The sequence below is a fragment of the Rhinatrema bivittatum genome, chromosome 12 (assembly GCF_901001135.1).
Source record: "Rhinatrema bivittatum chromosome 12, aRhiBiv1.1, whole genome shotgun sequence".
NCBI lineage: Eukaryota > Metazoa > Chordata > Amphibia > Gymnophiona > Rhinatrematidae > Rhinatrema > Rhinatrema bivittatum.
Genome location: NC_042626.1, coordinates 75,177,222 through 75,182,245, shown reverse-complemented (window position 1 = coordinate 75,182,245; position 5,024 = coordinate 75,177,222).

Here is a 5,024-nt window from a genome sequence, read left to right as displayed (position 1 = left end):
CTTGCAAGACTGGAAAATTGGGCTTCCAAATGGCAGATGAAATTTAATGTGGACAAGTGCAAGGTGATGCATACAGGGAAAAATAACCCATGCTATAGTTACACAATGTTGGGTTCCATATTAGGTGCTACAACCCAAGAAAGAGATCTAGGCGTCATAGTGGATAACACATTGAAATCATCGGCTCAGTGTGCTGCGGTAGTCAAAAAAGCAAACAGAATGTTGGGAATTATTAGAAAGGGAATGGTGAATAAAACGGAAAATGTCATAATGCCTCTGTATCGCTCCATGGTGAGACCGCACCTTGAATACTGTGTGCAATTCTGGTCGCTGCATCTCAAAAAAGATGCTGCACTGGAAAAAGTGCAGAGAAGGGCGAGCAAAATGATAAGGGGCATGGAACGGCTGCCGTATGAGGTAAGGAAGTTAGGGCTGTTCAGTTTGGAGAAGAGAAGACTGAAGGGGGGATATGATAGAAGTCTACAAAATCATGAAAGGATTTGAACAAGTTAATGTAAATTGGTTATTTAGTCTCTCAGATAATAGAAGGACCAGGGGGCACTGCATGAAGTTAGCAAGTAGCTCATTTAAAACAAATTGAAGAAAATTATTTTTCACTCAGCGCATAGTTAAGCTCTGGAATTCATTGCCAGAGGATGTGGTTATGGCAGTTAGTGTAACTGGGTTTAAAAAAGGTTTGGATAAGTTCCTAGAGGAAAAATCCATAAACTGCTATTAATTATTAAGCAATAGTAGCTTGAGCTTTATTTAATGTTTGGGTACTTGCCAGGTTCTTATGGCCTGGATTGGCCACTGTTGGAAACAGGACATTGGGCTTGATGGACCCTTGGTCTGATCTAGTATGGCAATTCTTATGTTCTTATGAAGTTCTTCCAGATATGTTAGAGGAACACTCAGTCATGATGCAAAGTCATTCTTAACCTAATTCCTTGGTTTTGCAGACAAATTATTTCAATTAAAAAGCAGTACAGAAACGCCTGCTAGGTGTGAGAGGGTGGTAGAAGGGGCATGGGAGAAAAATGGCCAGAGACTGCATGGGGCCTGTGGGGACATGTTAGGAAGGGGTGACTGAGCAACCTGTGTGAGCCAAGAAGTATCTGTTTGCTGATGGTTACTAGTTACTACGTTTGATTTGTAAATTAAAGAGTGCATTCATTTTATTGTATTTATTGCTTATTTATGAACTGATTTGTTCCAAACATTGTTTTCTTTCACTAAGGGTGAAAAGGCAGAAGCAGATAAAAATCCTTTGTCCCTTGATCTCTCTAGGTCACCACAGCCAAGACTAAGTTAAATGATTTCCAAAGCAATATTCTTGTTCCTTTTAAATTCGTCCAGATCACATACACTGCAGTATTACCAAACCTCCCAGTGCTCAGACTGGAAACCATCAGGGACAGGGATCTTACCTCCCTACTGATGTGTGCATCACTGACCTGCTACAGTGTGCAGCAAAAGCATCTGATTAATGCCAATGATGATGAGTAGAAGATAGAAACAGACAGAAAAAAACCATATGACCTATCTAGTCTGCCCATCCACTAGTGTTGCAATACTCATTCCCTGCTCTGGTGAATGAATTTCCATCTTACTGAATAATCAGGAGTGAGTACAGGATATTCTTGTGATGACACTGTTTTGTTTTTAATTTGTTTCACAAAGAGAATAGAAATCACGCTTGCCTTTGGAGAAGTGAGAGAGAAATGCCTGCACAGCTGGGTGTATGCCAGTCACAGCCTGTCTACCAGTTACAGGTTTTACAATAAAAACCTACAGCTTATTTCTTGATTGTATGCAAAGGTGCTAAGAGGGGTGGTCAGAATACAGGGTCCCTAGAAAGGTGTGGATTAGCTGCCTCCTCTGTAGTTGGCTACAGTTACTGCTTTCGATGTTGAAGACACTCATCAGGATGTAATGACAGAGTGAAGAGCTTTCCTTAACTGTATGGGGAAAGATGGTTTAGTCCAATCTAATTCTTCTCCGCTAGTGTTCGGGAGGAGTGATTGTTCTTGAATGAAACGACGCAAGGGGATAGTTTGGGATGTGAGAATATAACCCTGTAACATAAAAATAAGTTGGACCTTAATTAGTGTTTTCGGATTGTAGATTTTACGGGGCATTTGCTCTCCTTGCTTTTCTGAACTTGTAACGTTCACAGTTTCCTAATAAAGGAATTTAGGAAGGGGCCTTTTCACGCAACATGTGGAGGTTAATGTTGGTCCAGCCAGAGTTTTCAGTGGCTTTAGGCATGTAAAGCAGCTTTGAGCACGCGGGGCCGGGTGCGGAACAGGCTCCCACGCACGCGCACCAAGCTTCAGCCACTCGGAAGCAGGGGCAAGTTTCCACGTGTGCGCGGAGGTTCTGTTTCACACCCCCCCCCCCCCAAATGTCTTGTAGTCTGCGTAAAAATGTACCTGAAACAGCTTTTGTACATTTTTTTATGAACACAAACCCCCTCTCCCCAGACACTTTTCAAAAAGCCATTTCCCGCATAAAACTGGGGTTCATACAAGTAAATCCCTTTTAAAATTAAATTTAAATGGGGAAATAAAACATAAAGATACATCTTGTTTAAAAAAAAAAAAAGAGACCATGCTGCTATAAAAAGAAGCGCAAAGCCAGGAACAGTCGTTCCACCCAACCCTGGGCTCTTTAATTCCCAGCTGGGAGAGAGGTGAGGAATATCAACCTGAGAAAGAAGGAGCTTACCTCCTCCCACTCAGACCACAGCAGCCCTGAACCAGCCTGCAAAGCGAGATGGAAATCCCCTCTGCACCTCAACTGCACAAGTGGCGATGCAGGGAATGGGGTGGGATTAGTACACTGTCCTGTCCCTGCGTGAGAGCCAAGGGGGCAAGTGCATGCCCCCCTCTGTTCCTGGAAGTATAGAGAGAGTGCAGCCAAATGCTTTGCCCTTCTAGGCTGTAACGTTCCCATTTAAGTGATGGTTTTGTGCTGGTAGGAATGCTTCATGGCCAGGGGCGGATTCCCGATGACGACCGGCCCGGGGATTCGCTGCCCCGGCCGGCCCAGGAGATACCACGTGGTCTGCCGAGCGCAGCTCTGTCACGGCCGCGCTCGGCAGACCACGTGACTAGAGCGACCGGCCCACCGGGGAATGCCCGATCCCCCGATAGGCCTTTCCGCCCCTGTTCATGGCCAGCATTGGCTCTGATTTCTCTGGCACAGGCTACAGCGCCCTCTTGTAGCTCAGAGGGAGCAGGTTGCCACTCTCCCACAGCTACTTCCCATACTACTCTTTGATTGACCTGTGGTTAGGATTCAGCTGCCCCTCTTGTACTCACCACAACCTTAAACCAACTCCAAAGATTCATCTTCTCCCTCATCTGCAAAGGGAAAAACTTACAAAGTTGAAGTAATTTGTTCCTGCAAATGTGTTGCTTAGTAACAATGCCCACATTAAATACCAAAGTCAGGAAATACCAACATAGTATTGGGAAGAGGGAGATGCAATAGCAGAGCTGTGTGAGGGTCTCAGTACTGGAATAGTAGGAGGTGGTGCAGGGCAGGAGTGAGGGGCATTGGCAGAGCTGTGTGTGAGGTCTCAGGACAGGAATAGTAGGAGGTGGTGCAGGGCAGGAGTGAGGGGCATTGGAGAACTGTGTGTGGGGGTCTCAGTACAGGAATAGCAGGGGATGCAGCAGGGCAGGAGTGAGGTGCATTGGCAGGGCTGTGTGTGTGTGTGTGGGGGGGGGGGGGGGATCTCAGTACTGGAATAGTAGGTTTGCCTGAAATATGTTTGTTAAAGGAACAGTTATTAGATGTTACTTCTTCCCCTCTCCTGTCTTTATCTGAGCTTTTTGTGCTTTTGGAAATATGTTCTCTTTCCTTCCTTTGATACTGAAAGCAGAATGTGGCTGCTGCCCACCCCCTTCCTATCACTCAGGGAGGAATCTGCTTCCCCCCAACATGTCAGATCGGTGATCCTGCTTCCAGGGAACAGCAATGACTGCAAACAATTCCTGGCCAACACTAATGACCTCCTCGGGACCTCAGCAGCTCTGGCACCCGTCTCTGATACTTTAGAGACAAGTCTCACCCTAGGCCCTGAAACCGGAGGAGACTGACCCCGAAATCCCTGACGTGTAGGGGATGGGGTCACGGGGGTTGACCCCAAAGCATCTGATTAGTGGGGGATGGGGCAAGGGGACTGACCCCGAAGCCTCCAACGTGGGGGGATGGGGTCAGGGGGATTGATCCCGAAGCCTCTGACGTGTGGGGGATGGGGTCAGGGGGATTGACCCAAAGCCTCTGACGTGTAGGGGATGGGGTCAGGGGAACTGACCCCGAAGCCTCCGACGTGGGGGGATGGGGTCAGGGGGACTGATCCCGAAGCCTCCGTGTGGGGGATGGGGTCAGGGAAACTGACCCCGAAGCCTCCGACGTGGGAGGATGGGGTCAGGGGGACTGACCCCGAAGCCTCTGACGTGTGGGGGATGGGGTCAGGGGGACTGACCCCGAAGCCTCTGACGTGTGGGGGATGGGGTCAGGGGGACTGACCCCGAAGCCTCTGATGTGTGGGGGATGGGGTCAGGGGGAATGACCCTGAAGCCCCCGGTGAGTGGAAGTCATTCACTGATATACTCACGCCACATACATCTCTGCTCTTTCACTTGCAAACATATTTTGCCATATTCACATTCTGCTACCTTTACTGGCAGAAAGGAAAAAGTGACAAAGTAATTATTATTTTGTAAAATCTGTTTCAACAGAGAGAGCTGCACACATCAATCTACTGCCAAGCTGGAGGCAGAGTGTGCAGAGAAAGCCACCCGCCAGCTCTGAACTTCATGTGGGGGACTAAAGGTGATCCTGGAAACCTTGGTATTTGCTGCACTCCGGAGCTCCATTAACCGAACTTGCTCCCCTGGTTGGACTGAATGAATAATTCAGTGAGGCAGCAGGAGATCCCCTGCTCCTCTCCTCTCTTCCCTCCCTCCTTTCCCCTCCTCCCCTCTCTGCTTCTCTTTCCTACCTAGCAA